This window comes from Drosophila teissieri, chromosome 3R (assembly GCF_016746235.2).
Source record: "Drosophila teissieri strain GT53w chromosome 3R, Prin_Dtei_1.1, whole genome shotgun sequence".
Classification (NCBI taxonomy): Eukaryota; Metazoa; Arthropoda; class Insecta; order Diptera; family Drosophilidae; genus Drosophila; species Drosophila teissieri.
Genome location: NC_053032.1, coordinates 18002454 through 18019025, shown reverse-complemented (window position 1 = coordinate 18019025; position 16572 = coordinate 18002454).

Sequence of the window (16572 nt, the reverse complement as noted above, 5' to 3'; positions counted from 1 at the left end):
TCTCACGCCCATTGTTGACTTACAAATTTAGGTTGCTGTGCGCCAAAAAAGTTTGTTTTGAATTGTAAGTAATTTCTGATACCTCACCTCGAGATGTCCACGTGTGCGAATGGGGATAGATGGGGCGGCCTGCTTCTGGGAAAAGCAGGTTAAGTGTGTTTATGTGTGTGTGTGCGTGTGGGGGGGTGAGTGGAGCACACTTAGATTCACTCAATTAAAGTCCGGACCCAACCACCGGGGAATCCCGGATACCACGATACCACGATTCCTTGATACCCCAACCACCACACAGCCGCCATTCTCAGCACTTTGTCTCATAAATTTGTGCATAACTGTCAAAAGCAATTGCCCTTAGCCTTTGCGGCAGTTTAAACTTGGATGATATATTTGTATATGAAGTAAATACATGCGACACACATCCACACCATTACGCCCACACACACGCACATCAGCGAGGGTGGTTCGTGGACTTGCAACAAGGTCCGGGTTGCAATGAATATTTGATCCGTGGCCGGATGACCACAAACTAAATTTTCCCAATTTCCACGTGGTTTTTTGTTTAGCCATCGACATGCTTTTGTTTGTCGTTTCCGCTGTTGCGAAAAAAAACAAAAAAAAACTTTTCCACCTCCATTTGGCAAAATAGGGAATTTAATTTGCATCCATTTTTAAACGGTTTAGTCGAGCGCACACGCTGAAATTGGCATAAATTGATGGAAGTTCACTTCGCTGCTCGAAAGTTGGCAAATAAATGTATTATTACTCGGCAGCAGAGTGGGTTGCTACTGGCTTACGCTGAATATTCAATTTCATTATATATTGAAAATATATTGAACAATAACCATTTAGAAGTGCAAGGTTCTTTCTTTTACTTAGATGTAGATCTCAAGGTACCATTCAAAATATGGCTTATGCAATTGGATCATTCTTTCTATTTTGAGTATAACCCACTTAATTACTTGCATTTAAAACTCAACTGCCTTTTTTCTGAGTTCTCCAACCTATCAGCTAGTAATGATCCTGGCCAATATCCTCTTTGCTCGCAGGATATCCCGCAACTCCTGTATCTGCCCCTCAGATAGTAATGCAAATCGGCGTATTGTGCCCTGACAATAGCAGATGCCGTGACATTGTTGTCGCTCTCCGCTCGCTCTATTGTGCGGTTCGCCAGCAGGAATACTCTTGGAATGACAATGGCAATGGAATATGCAGTGGGTGGTGGGATAGTGGGTGGTGGGATAGTGGGTGGTTGTATGGTGGGTGGTTGGGCGCGGGTGGCGCCTACACTGAGGTGTGTGCGTGTGTCATTGGTGTCAGGGTGTCATTGTTGGTGTAAGCTCGTGTGTGTGTGCGTGTGAGTGAGTGTGAGTGGGGCCACTCAACACGCCAGTCAATTTATACTAATTGTAAGTGTCACATACATTTGTCAAATTTTAAGTTATGGTCTCTACTTCGCCCTCTGCTGCGGTCCTGTGGTTGTCCTGCGGCTCCCTTTCTGGTTTTTGTTGTACGTTGCTGTCAATGTTGCTGGTTCTGCTGCTGCTGCTGTTTCTGCCATGAAAAATTGTTTATTGTAATCTGTTGTCCAAGTATATATAATATTTGACACTGAAGCGGCGCCCCGAATAGAAGTGCTCGCGCTGAAGTGTCGGAAAAATGAAATTTCCTTAAATGCTTCGCAGCTGTTCTGCAGCGACCAACTTCAGCCATTCGAGCCGAGGAAAGTGGCAAAAATTACAGTGGAAAACAAGTTCTGTAAGCTGCTTAGCTGCAAGTTGTGATTAGCACACAGAATTTCGCCTACTTTCACCCTCCTTGCCCCATTCACAGCTTGCGGCTTACAAAGCGCGTCCTTCATTAGGGGAAACAAGTGAGAACGCTATAGTCGAGTTCCCCGACTATCTGATACCCGTTACTCAGCTAGTGGAAGTGCGAAGTAGAATCTTCAACACTGACAGTTTTTGTCGGTTTGAGGGCGTTAGAGTGGGCGTGGCAAAAAGTTTTTTGGCAAATCGATAGAATATTACAAGACTAATACAAAAATGAAAAAATATCAAAACATTTTTCAAAAGTGTGGGCGTGGCAGCTTTGGGCGGTTTGTGGGCGTTACAGTGGGCGTGGCAAAAAGTTTTTTGGCAAATCGTTAGAAATTTACAACACTAATACAAAAATGAAAAAATATCAAAACAATTTTCAAAAGTGAGGACGTGGCAGTTTTGGGCGGTTTGTGGGCGTTAGAGTGCGCGTGGCAACATGAATCGACAAACTTGCGCTGCGTCTATGTACCTGGAGTCCGTATGTTTAATCTCAACTTTCTAGCTTTCGTAGTTCCTGAGATCTCGACGTTCATACGGACAGACGGACAGACGGACAGACGGACGGACAGACGGACAGACGGACGGACAGACGGACGGACAGACGGACATGGCCAGATCGACTCGGCTTCTGATCCTGATCAAGAATATATATACTTTATATGGTCGGAATCGCTTCCTTCTGCCTGTTACATACTTTTCAACGAATCTAGTATACCCTTTTACTCTACGAGTAACGGGTATAAAAAGTAAACACCCCCCTTTTTTTGTGGAGTGGGGGGAAGTTTGGGGGAAATTCGGGCAAAAAAATCACTCACTCCCGACAGCGAAAAAGCTAAGAAAATGAAATGAATTTGCGGAAAACCGAACAACACATGCACTGAGAAAGGCTGAGGTTGGGAAAAAAGATAGCGAATGATGGGTAGACGGGGAAAAACAAATCGTCGAGATTCCTTATTGAACAGGAATTTGCCATGCTGTGCGACACGAATATGTGTGCGATTGTGTGTGTGGTGTGTGTGTGTGGTGTGTGTGTGCGGTGTGTGTGTGTGTGCGTGCCTGTGGCAGAACAGAAGGCCAAATGAAATCAGAAAATATATATATTAACAAATCAATAAAATATTTCGAATTCTTGCCCCAGTCAGCAGAGCAAGATTTGTGTGCTGCCTGCCAGCGTTTTTGGCAGGGATTAAAAGCATTTCCATACTAAATAGTTCACAGATATTCGGCATTCAATCCTTTTTTAATTGAGTTCGTTTTCCACCCGAATGCGCCGTCAAATAGTTGGTAAAAGTTGGCAAATCAAATATTCGTCAGGTATCCGCCGCCGCCGCAAAATCGATTTCATTTTGAAAATCCAAAATGACCGAAGTGAAAAACGGGGTGTGAAAAGTGGCTGAAATCGGATCCAGTTTCATATTGAAAGTGAAATATCTGAAAATTGGCATAAGTTTTCAATATCAATCCGCTGGAGATTTTATTTCATTTTATCTCGTTTTAAATCCACTGCAAGTAGCAAAAGCATTGAATGCAAATCGGTCGATTAAATTACAGCTGGATTGGAAATATACGTGATCTACTTGGCAAATAAATTCCGGCATCTTTTTATACATAACTGAAATAAAAATAATACAAAAAGTCGCTTTTGTTAAAAGCCAACAAGTTTATTCTGACCTGGCTAAAGGTATTATTATTTGTATCACAAGTTTGTAGGGTAGCAAAGGATCATTTCAGACTTTAGATGTCTGACATATTGAAATGCAATCTCTTACAATCTGTACAATCTGTTAAAAATACAACTATCATTGTTAACATTTTTTGTCAATTTAATTTTTGAATTTTTCTTTTTTTATTAAAATTGGATAGAGTACTAAAGGATAAAGGGTTAAAAACCCAACAATTATCTCTCTCATTACGAAAAATGTAATCATATGTGTTGAAGCCCTTTCCATTGTTTCAATTTATACACCTAACACCGTTAACTTCACTTGATTAATTAATTTTTCAACAAATTGATTATGCAAACAAGCTTAATCGCATTATGTGGGCGTACTCTTCCAATGCGAAACTTTTTCCAAATGCTTTACATTTCAGTACTGCCCACTGATAATAAGTGATACAATCTGAAAATCTCGTCGAAAATTGTGAGGAATTCGTAACAGTTCTCATTTCCAATTGTTTTAATACTTCGAGCGATATTTTAAAATCTGCAAAGTAGTATTTCCTAGAGCGTACAATCCCCACCCGTTGGTATCGAACTGGAACTCGAACTCGGACCGAAATCACCAGAGGATCAGCGTGTCATTAATCTACTTTTCATTTTCGTCCAACTCCAGCTACTTTTCCCTGCGGCAGAGTATAAGCTTTACACATTTTTCCTATTTATTTTCCATTTTTTCGGTGGATGACTGGATGAGTGGGTGGGTGGCAGCTGGGAGGCAGGTGGGTGGCTCGTGGTCCGTGGCTGGTGGCTGCAGTGGGTATTTGGGCATTTTGCCTCCCCCCACTTCTCTCTCTACTCCCTGTTGCTGCCCGGGCAAATTTAAATGTTTTTAGTTAAAGCGGATTAAAAGTTCGCTGCATGCCGCACATACATAACCCATGCCCAGTGGCAACCACCCCAACCAACCCACCAGGACACCCCGACTCCCGCTACCGACTCCTGCCCCACGGCTCTTCCGCCCATCGCAGCATGCAGAGCCCCTCGTAACCATGTGGCCTACTTTGGCCCGAGCTCTGGCAGCTAACCCCATGCATAATTAACGTGGCGTGGCCCTGGTTGGCCTGCCACATCTCTTACAGCTCCTCCGGCTCCTCCGGCTCCGGATCCGCTCGTGCCTCCAGTCAAGGGGCATGCCTCATGCTCCATGCCGCATGAAAAGCGGGCAGAGCGGAGGATCTACGCACATCGAATTGAAATTTTTGGGACTAAAGCTGAGAAATTGATGGCCACTGCCGAGGCGTCTATTTTATTGGCATGGCATAAATTATGACACGAGAAAACTTGTAAGCCTGTGCCACAATTTTTGATTGTCTTCGCTGCTGGAGCAGAGCAGAGTCGAGCGGCAAGGAAGTAGGTGCGAGAAGTTTCCAAGAAGAGCCATAAATTGCTGGCCTTTCAATTGAAAATTAAATAGTGCCTGGGATTATGTATCCGGCTGGCAAGGATACTGGCCGCTGGATACTTGGATACTGGATGGGGGAAATGCGAAAGCGACAGCGACAGGACAGCTGCCTGATTTAAAGGATATGCGCGTATAACTTGCATTTACAATTGATTTTAAAATCTCCAACAAAAGCCACTGTCAACAGTCGGCGCCGCAAGTGCACTGCAAGAATGCATCCCAAGTAGAAGTGCTAACCATTTTTTAAATGAACATTTACAATATTTCAATACTTATTAATGCAGTCGATGTGGCACATCGAACGTAGTTATTAGTTATTGACAAGTAGGATAAACTTCTAAATGGGCCTATTATGTATTCATGCATTTTGTGTGGATTATGTGGCCTTCCGAGGACTAAAACAGATTTAAATGGACTAGGCGATAGCATATGCATCTGTTTTGTTTATTTGTGTTAAGCACCAAAGGATTCAATGATTGGTTTTACAGTAAATTAAAACTATTAGCATTGGTTAATTGGCAACAATGGTGTTACGTCTACTTATATGGCATTTTAGTTAATGTGGCTGTAATATAGAGAAAGTTGTGCTCGAAAGTAGTCCTGTATAGCTAAGCAAACTGATTTCCAAATAAAACCCTTTGATCAAGATTTGTTGTGGGAGATTCTATTATTTTTATCTGAAAGCGAATCCACTTTAAAGTGCGGGGTTTTATGGGTGTTCTCGATTTGCAGCGAATAACGTTGATTTATTTATGGCATTTTTCGTAGTGTGGCTTCGCTGCCGGGCAGCATTGTCGCATTGTCATTTGGCAACGTATCTCCATCAGCTCCCCCGCCCTCCGCCTCTGCCACGCCCATTGCAATGAATGCACTCACACACGGGCCCTTGATTGTTGTGTCTGTGTGTGTGTGTGTGTATGTGACCAAACGAACACAGTGAAACCCATTCGAACACAAAGTGTGAAAGGCATTGCGGACCGGCGATGAAAGGGTGATAGTGGGCGGTGGATTGTGGGTGGTGGCAGGTTGCAATGTGGGGCGGCGGGCTCAGGTTGGCTGCTAACGGTAACAGTTTTCAATAAATACTTTTGCCTACGTGTCCGTCCGCTCTTCCTGTCTCCCTGACTATCCATGTGTGCCGGATTGCCGCGAGTGTGAGTGCGATTGTGAGTGTGATTGTGAGTGTGAGTGTGAGTGTGAGTATGGGCAATGCACAAAAGTTTTTGCTCACTTTGCCTGTTGTTATGCACCGCTTATACCCTGCCACCAAATCGGGGGATAGCGATCGGATCGAAAAGGGCTATAGACTGATTCGATATTCAATATTAAGTGAAGGGAAAGTCACGAGCAATGGCACGATGTGTTAAACGGTGCCATCAGTGTGTGGCTAGAGTTTCAATGCAGTAATAAATACATTTAACTCGAATTACTTTCATTACTAAATAGGTAAAATAATCAGAATATTGATTGAGCACGCTAAAATGTACTGTATAAAGCTGGAAATTCTGGGTAAAAAGCCAGCATATGGTTGCTACTTTAAACAGATATCCACTTTTCCTACCGCTTCTTACCATTAACCCCTCTGGTTAAATTTTAATGAAGCCAACCCAGCCATTTCGGTGATTTATCCTTCATGTACGAGCGCGGCAACCTTCGCCAGAGATTAACTAATTGCCGGATAGACGATTAATCCTCCACGAGCTTCTAGGGCATTAGGGCTTCGATTTAGCATCGGAATAAATCCGCCATCAGCCATCCGCTTCCTGCTGTTTTTTAGTTTTCCGCTTTCCTTTTGCTTTTTTTCATTGTTTTTTTGACTGCTCATTTCCATGACGCGCAGTTGGCATTGTGTAGGGGCGTGGTCGAATGCGGGGAGGGCGGCAGATGGGCGGCAAGGAGGCGCGGGGCGAGGGGCGTGGCGTGTGCTGAAAACTTTGCGCTTTGTAATTGTGTAATTATGGGAAATTAAAACTGTTGGCAAAACTTTCTGCACACGTGGGGCGGCTGAACGAGTGCGAGTTCCGGGAAAGTGGGCGAGCCTGGGCGGTGCGAAATACAGAAAGGAAAATGGTGGGGTGGGCTGGGGTGAGTGGGGTTTTAAGGGAGGGGATCTGGGAGATTTGGGGTATCTGAAGCTTGGGAGGGGAGGGAGGAGGTGGTGGCAAAAAGTGTGCATAGATAGTTTCGCCGTGTGGCAATCGATAAATGTTTTGCATTGCAGTTGCAACTTCAGCTGATTCGGTTACTGATTCGGGTTCAGTTTCCGTTTCTGGTTTTCTTCTGGGGTTTCCCAGCACACCCCGCTAACCCCCTCCACACCGCCTCCGCCCCCTCCGGGTTCAGTATTTATGCAACTGTTTTCAATGAGTGAGCGATTTATGTTAAGTACACATGTTCTCATTGGATTTTCCGAGCCAGAGGGAAACAGGAAAATGAAAAGGGGTTGTGAGGTGGAGGTGGATGAGGAGGGGGTGTGATGGAAATGGAAATGGCAAAGAGAAAGGAAGGATGGCTAGCAACACGCATACAGAGCCGCACATAAAAGACATCTGCAGAAAATGAGTGTCGCAAACACGCAAACAGATACAAGGACATTCGAGACGAACCCGGTGTGTGTGTGTGTGTGTGTGTGTGTGTGTATGGGTGTGTGTGTGTTTGTGTGTAAGCCCCATAACAATAAAAATTTATTTTCAACTTTTTATCTTGCCCCGCAACCCTTGTTCCTCATTTCTGGTCCTGTCCTCCTGTTCTGCACCTCCTCCTTTTCCATTTCCTTTTCCTTCTGCTTCTGCTTCTGCTTTTGCTCTTGCTCTTGCTCTTCCTACTACCACTACCACTGCTTCTCCTTCTCCTTCTCGTTCTCGTTCTGTTCTGGCCATCGTTATGTGCATACGTATACGTATTATTATAACGCATTCGCCTAGGTGTACCAGCTAGCAAGCGGTGGAGATTCGTCGGTGGTGCGCAATTTGTGTGGACCGCCCAGCCATTCCGTTCACCACCCCTCTGCCCTCCCCTCTTCCCCCACCACTTTGGTTACCGCCTTGGCTAACTGTTTTCTGCTTGCTGCCTTGAACACGTATACATCGAAATGCGGGTGTCTGTGTGCGTGTGTGGCACAGAAAGAAAAAAAGACGGCAGACAATTGAATTCGATAGGAATTTATGGCCTACGATTTGTTAAACAAAGTACTTTGCGAAAACCCAAAATCAATGCCCTTACCTGATGCCAATGAACATATTTTAAAGGAGCAAACAGGATAGATAAGCGACGAGCCATAGAAACATGAAAATGCGGAGGTATATTTTTTACAATCCGATTGTCCTGTCAAATATTCTGCCATCATTCCTCATCAACTGGCACATTTACCGCGAATCTGCAAGGCGTTTCTTGAGAAATTGGAATTACAACGAAGTTGTTTTGGAAATTCAAGATGCTTTACATATTTATGAAGTTCCACTTCAACTTTGCTCGGAAAAATGTAATTCCCACGAATATTACTTACATGAAGTACAACGACTACACATTGGTCAAAGTAACTGTGTCATTTATGATAATTATAGTCAATTAGACCCCATTATTTTAATTACTGGTGACTTGTAATGATGTATAATGTATAAGGACAAGTAATGATGGCAATTTGATGCCATTATCTAGTAACGCTCTTTAAAGTGCTAGTGCGAACGTAATCGTCCATAATTTAATAGGTTCATCAAGGTGGCAAAACTGCGACGCCCTAACACGAACTTCCAATTCTTCCACCTCTACGAGCCCAGCAATTTCACTGCTGGTTGATTCTGAACTTCTGAGCTGCTGGCACTACTCTGCAGGGGTACGAAAACGCTTCCAATTTTTTCGGTGTGTTTGTGTATGATTCGCCTGCAGCCGGAGGAGTGAGGAGTGGCAAAGGCAGAGAGCATCAGGACATGGTCGAGAAGGAAATGAAAGGTGGAACGAGCAGCTACACCAGCAGGACTATCAAATTGTATTTGTAGCCAATACAAATGAGCATACGGCAGGCCATTTACCAAAAGGCAAAGGCAGCCCCTCCCTTAAGCACCCCCTCCCATTACTGCTCACCATCCAGGCGCCTGGAGCCTCGGATCTGGGGCCTGGGTCGAAATTCTGGTCCCGAAACCATCTTGCTCCGCATTCCGTTGCACTGGGAGCCAGCAACTGACTGCCTGTCTTATGTGTCGAATGAAATGAAGCGATTCGTGCTGCCAGTTAACCCATTAACGACGACACCTCCAGCTCCACCTTCCAACTCTTAACGGGGTTAGTCAGCACCCAGCCAGGCACACTCTCTAATGGAATAACTGTGATAATGCCCTGGTTACTGCCACACACCCACACTGACACACTGCCACAGTGCCACACAGATACATACGCAGCCACAAGGAGTCGCCCGCAGGTAATATTCGGCTTTTTACACGCTCATCAGGAAATGAACAATGTGGGGAAGCCAAATGAACCGAAGCCCAGTAGCAAGGAAGTCAGTAAACTAGCAGGGAACTACGCAGAAATTTGGCTCAAATATAGTGCCTTTTGATTCCTGCGTTTATTGAAATGGAACGTGGAAATGGTCTTCGGTTATGACTGGCACCACTGATGACAACCAGATGACGCCGTTAAAAGAGCATCAACAACTGAGTTGATGCCAAACCACATAAATGTTATGGAATTGTTGCCCTTCTGAATCCGGACAAAAGATCAAGTCCATAGCCTTTTCTACAGAAATCACTCACTTTGAGGCAATGCCTACATGCATTTGTAGTTGTTTAATTAACCTTAAACGAGGATGCTCACATGAAGTGATGTAAATAAAATGTAAACACGTTGAATGCAAATATTTAAGTGCAATTTATAAGGTAAATATCGATTGTACGTATTTAAAATGCTCATGTGTATATATTGGTACATATGTACCAATATGGCCTCCGATTTTTCACAATTTGCGCAAATTTCATTGGTACATGCAACATTTTTGCTGATTTCATGGCGATTGCATAACTCGATTTGCTGTCCCCTTGCTCGTTCAATTTTCTACATTGTTTTTTATTTTTGGTGGACTCAAATGTCTATTCTCCGTATTCTTGTTTTTTTTTATTTGAGTGTGCGCTTCCGGTGTGGACATTTTTATGTTTAACACACATCTGTACATTTGTGCGAAGGACAGCTGGAGGGCAAGGATAATTAAATGGTTGTGCCACAAAAGGGTGCTCATAAAAGTTCCCAATTTATTTCATGTTCCATGCGTGTTCAACTGTGTGAAAAACTATAGCAGAAGACCGACAGGGATTTCTAAAATGAACTAAAAAATGTATAAATACCAAACTGTACTTGTATGTGTAAAATTTAAAGCGAATATGATAGCTAGGTATTTTATACGAATGGAATGTTGGAAAAACTCTCACCATACATACCAGATACTTTCAATTTAAGGCAAAGAAGTTGTTGAGAATTTTGCAAATGATTAAGGTGAGTCAAATTAATCGACTGAGTCAGTTGGTTTTTGGTACTGTCTTGCCTTGATTGCGCCACGTGCTCCTGCATATTCAGCCGGAATTCGGCAATGCATTGCCAACTTGCCACATGAAACTTGCAACTTGCAGCTTGCTGCTTGCTGCTTGCAACTTGCAGCTGGCCGTTTGCCATTCTTGAATAATTAACCGAATCCTGATGGTCCTCGAATGGGCAATCAGCTGGCATGGCATCTAATCCTGTTTGCGTCGGCATTAGGGGGTTAAGCCCCGCACTAGATACAAAAATTCAATTGCTCCCAGCGACGCAACGCAACGCAATAGCAGCTGTCAAAGCTTTAAGCGACAACCTTCGTTATTTCCAGCATTCCACTCAATCTCTTGTTGAGTTTTCCCCATTCCCATTCCCAGTCAGAGTAACCAGAAAAAAACCCCGCTCTGTTTTCCCTTAGGTTTTCATGCTTCCTTACTCCCATTCGTCATCAGAGTCGTCGTCGTCGTCGTCGTCATCGTCATCGTCGTCTTCTGCAGTGGCAGTAGTTCCTGAAAATTGCAGCAATGTTGCATGTCAGCTTACAAGCGCACTTTTTATTGTAATGTCGCATTATAACTACGCTGATGCCCCAGTCGCAGCACTTCGCTTCCTTCTGGAAGACAATTTGACATAGCTCTCTAATTGGCAGCTGCACTGGAAGCCAGTGGAGCCGATGGCAATGGAGGAGCTCGGGATGCTCCATGAGTACCAGCTCCCAGCAGCCAGCAGCCAGCACCCAAATGAGCATCAAATCTGGCATCCGGCAAAATGGGTTGAATTTTAAAGACCCTCACAGTTTTGGGCCATAAATTTCTTGATGGCTTTTTAGCCGCTGCCACTGCCGCTAACGCTAACGCAGCCATTGCCATTGCCGGTGGCCTATTATTATTATTATTATCGGTCCGGGCACCTGGCCATAGTCATAGCTCGGGCTTTATGGTCTTGGACACTTTTCTGGCCACACGGATTTCCCGCACACACACACACACCCTCGCACACTTACAAACCCGGAAAATTGGGCGGCCGCTGGGCGGTTGGGTGGGTGGCCAATACACGTAGACAGGCTTACGCATGCCGCAATAATCCATGGCATAAACATTGGCAAATCCGTTTGCGTTTTGTACAAACATGGCTAAAACGTATTGGCAACAAAATTGCTCCAAAGCCGAGGCACAATGAGCCGAGTCAACAGAAAGAGTCGGGCGATTATTTTGGCACGTGGATGCGTTTGTTAGCATTAAGTCATAAAAACGTGCTACCCCCAAAATGAGAGCAAAAGAGTCGCAACATACATATACCAAAAAGGGGTTCACTGGGTTACTAGATTTTGGCATGGGCGCTCTATGGGGGGGTTCCAGATTTGGGGCCTGGGAATAAACGACGACGATTTTTCGGTTTGGAACATCGAGTATTTTGTATGGAATTCGGTAAGCTGAAGGAGCTTCTCCAACTGCCATTGTCAGTCTGTTTATCGTTTCGAGCTGAAAAGTCTCCAGCTCTCGCCTTCTGTATCTATGCACTGAAACAAAAGGATGGGTCACTACATGCATCTGGCATGACACAAAAGGCGTACACAGGAAACGCAATCCTTGCAAACCAATGTTGTTATTAAAACGAGTAACGGTGAAATCATGATTTATAGCTACTGTAAAACATGCATGGCATATCGTATTATTTTACCATTATTATTTAATGAATATCATATATCGAGCACATTACACAAACCAAGTTGAATTGCTCATACAACAATTGCTGGTAATTAAAATATAAATATTTTACGCACCGAAAGTTAACCATTCTTCGAGCAACTCACACAGGGCTTCCCAATTTGTGCAACAAAATATGTGATATTTACTCAGCGTGTAGAAAGATGTGAAGGGGGGGATGTGGGGGTGAATGTTGGGGCTCTTGGGGTAACATGAGCAGTCCAAAGCACAGGAAGGAGGAGCCAAGGGGGGGAAGGGAGCTACTGCGAAGCACAATAGAACGCTTTGGGCCAATTGTTGGGACAAACAGACATTGCTGGCCATTCCACCTGCATTCCCCCACCCCCCACACCCCCCGCACACCCCACACCGGAACGACAACCCCCTCTCCACAAGTGGCTGCTTTGCTATGCTGGTCGAAAGCCCCCACCCCCCTCCTGTGCAGCCACTGGAGCCTTTGTTTTGCTTTGAAAGTCTCAGCAATTTTGTGGTTCCTTTGTCTTGACTTCGGTCCATTCATTGACAGTTCCTAATGCAATCTCACCTTGTGCTTCAGCACTTTATAAAGTTATCCTTGGATCTCAATAGCGAGAAGAGAGAGGGAAGAGGGGATGGTGGATCCACGGCGCAGAGTAATACCTGCTTGTGGGCCAATTATTGGCTAAATATAATGGAGATATCCGATAAAGCGATTGCCCCGAAGCGCCAGTCGAAACATTTTCCACTCGATTGATCTGCTGTCAGAAGCAATATGGAAAGCCAACGGGATTATGCCCGATATCGTTCCCCTTAACATCCGCCACGCCCACACACACACACACACGCACTCGCGCCCCCCCTTTTCAAGCTAAACAAATATTTGATTGGACCCAAAAGATGGGGGCCTGGGCTCCGGCATCTTTTGTTTACCTGGGCACATCGATAAATGTATCTATGCAAATGCGGCTTTGGATCATAAATCATCCAAGTCTTAGACGCCATCGAAGGGAATCGCAGGGAATCGAAGGGAATCGCAGGGAATCGAAGGGGTAGGAGGATTAGGGGCTAAAATTGAGATGTTATCCCCGAAAGTTTCGTGCTTAATTCATTTGTAATTTCTGTGGGGAAGGGATTGGGATTATCTGATTGTGCTTGATTCGCTTAATCCGTTGCTAACTGCTGGCAACTTTCGGAACTTTCGGGTGCATCCTGTGCGTACTTTCCATGCAATTGGCTGCAGCAATTTCACTTGGCTTTTACTCCCCCCCTCTTTAGGGTCTCCCCCCTGCCTCCAACCCCCTCATCCCCTTAAACGCCATTTCCGACACTTCGCTCCCTTCCCGCACACACACACAAACACACGCACACACATCCGATTAGCAATTTCCATGCACTTGAGAGATTTCATTAGCCACTGTCGTTGTTGTTGCCGTCGTCGCTTTTCATTTGCCATGACGTGCCTGGCTGGTTTTCCTTCTTTGATTTTCCCAACTTACACACAGCACAGGGAAAAATCAAATTTTTCAACGAATTAATTCCCTCATTTTTCATCGCTTTTCTGGGGCTTCTATGTTTGCCAAATTATAGTTCAGGGGTGAAAAGTGTGTGGATTAGCAGGGTTATGGTAAGCTAACAAGTTTACTTTTTACCTGTGTATAGTGTTACGTTAAACAAAAAAATTAACATTGCTAGTACCGACTACGTAGAGTCATTAATAACAGCTCTATAGTAACGGATATACTGGATCATAATCCCTTTTAGACTTAAATCGTTGGATAAAGTAAAGATAGAATGGTATGTATCTACTAGATACTTTTGACAAAGACCTGCCAGCTAAAATCGCTCGGTTTTTTCCTGTGTTCCGGTGGTTTTTCTCTACGCACTCTGGCTTCCTATCGCACTTGAGCACTTTCCATGCATTTAAACAATTTCCCTGGTATATTTCAATTTCCATTTTACAAATGTTTTTTCTTCGCCCGCCGCCCGCTGCGTCTTCAATGCGTTTGTTGTTGTCAAAAATGTTGATGAAAATTTCATAAATTTATTTGCTGTTTTTCTCCCACTTCCTCTTGCTGTTGCCATTACTTGGCCCAGTTGTTGTTGCTTTTGTTGCCATTTTTGTTGTTGTTGTTGTTGCCCTGCATTCGTTCGTGCGCTTCTAAGCCATTAACTACGCCACTCGTTCGCCTTTGAGCCAAAATTGTGGGAACTGGAGGGAGAAGGGGGGCTGCAAAGTGAATGTAAAGGCGGATGCGGATGCGGAGGCGGAGGCGAAGGCGGATGCTTAGGGGAGCCAGTCGAGGGGGCTAGTCAAGTTGCACATATCGTAAAATATTTAACGCTTTTAAGGGTCCTTCGGACCTGGCCAGGTAAGTTGCTGTGCTCTCGGTGCGTAAGTCATTTTCATCCGCTTAGCAGACGGGTGGCCATTTGTCTACGTCCTTCCACTGGCTGCCTGCATTTCATATTGAATTTTTCACTGAACACACTCTTACACATGGACAAAAACGGTTGGGTATTATGGCTATTACTTTCGATTGGAGTGATGTCAAGGTTTCATTTGATTGCTCATAACATAAACCTATAGGTGGCCAACACTCAAGTACATAAGTTCAATACTATATTGGAAATGGTAACAAATAGCAAATTTGTAATTAATAATAATGTTAATTTAGTAATTACCTGTACTAGTATTAAACAAGAAATCAATAAGCATGCGTGTAGTCACATTTTAGTTAATATTTTATAGTTATAATATATACCAGTATATGTAGCACCAGAATATATGAGACCATTGATCCCGAGTTCCTGAGCTTCCAGCTCTTTTTCTCCGCCTGCACCCCCTCCCCCCCACGCACACCCTAGCATCAGGTGGAGTGTCTGAAAATATCGATGTATGAATTTTCCGACCTTTCCCCAATAAATTCTCGTGGCGAGGCGACGCATCGAATCGGACGTGATTTTAGCTTCACGCACGCACGCCGCACCTAAACAGGGGAGTTAGTTTCATTTAGAGGGGTGGATCAAAAGGGGGCGTGGCCGAGGGATTGGTTACGATGTCCCAACGACCCCCCAGTACCCCGCTACCCCGCAGCACCTCATGCATGGCCCCTTTGGCATTGCTGTTTTCTATGTCATGGCACGTATTTTGGATTTCTGCTACATTTGAACTTAATATTTTCCCCGTCTCCCCAGTGCAAGTGTGTGTGTGACAGTGTGTTTGAGTGTGTGTGTGCGTTTGGGTATGTGTGTTAGCTGGAAATTTGCTCGCTCTTTTTTGGCAACATCTCTGTCTTAGCCTGGGGAATTTCTTTGGCGTGTTAATGCCTTTTGGCTATCAATTGGCCATTATGTGCCGGGGGTTTGGGGGCCAAAAGTCCCGGCTTCCGAGACCCTCTGCTTCTTCATCTTCTTCCGCCACATAACCATTACCAGTTTGTAATTCCGTTGTGATTTGGGATTAGGTCTGCTCCTCCTGGATGGCAAACTGGCTGCCTGGCTGACTGGCCATGGCCAATACCAGTGAGCGGCTGAGCAGCTGAGCGGGTGTCCAGGCACATGAACACGCCATAAAAATATCTTGGCAAAAGGCAATTGAATAAATTGTGACCTTTACATTGATTCCACTGGCGCATCATCAACCTCATCCTCGGCTGCATTCCGTTCTCCCTGTTCTTTTTTTTACTTTATTTTTATCCCCCGTTTCGGGACTGTGTCTCTCAAGTAAATAAAAGCTGAAAAACCATTTATTTTCCTTTGACTTTTGCACCCTTTTTCACCCCCCCCCCACACCCAACACCCCGCCCCCAAATCCCTGTCACGTAAGCTGCTGTACAGTGTTATAAGTCCATTTCGGATGTATCTGCAGTGGCCATAGTTTGCAGATGTGTGCGTGTGGCGGGTGTCCTTGTTTGCGTAGGGTGCTTTTTTGCTATTTTTAAATCGAAATATAAATACTTGTTGGTTTAGCCAGTCGTTTGCTGGTTGCTAGTTGTTGGTTGCTGGTTGCTAGTTGGGTTTTCCAGCACTTCCAGCCCCACGCTTTTTACCAAAAGGCTCACACATTCACAACACACACATAGCACCCATAACACACACACACCACACACACAACACATGCTGAGCTGACCACAAGTCGGTCTATTAATACGCGCAAATAAGCCGCTTAATTAGTCTTCCATTTTCGGGGGCACATTGGCACTGCGGCGCTGGCCATGGATTGCGGCTGCCACCGAATGTGGCCAGTAGCTGTCGGATTTGCGGGCCAACGTGGCGTATGCATAATGAAGATGATCGAAGCGATTCTGGCTACGCATACGGGCCACCAAATCGGACGTTAATTAAATGCTGCCATAATAGGATAAAAACTTGTACCACCCCAACCCCCTCCCAATATGCGGGGGTATTCCCCCTTCCATTATGTGGCTCGTT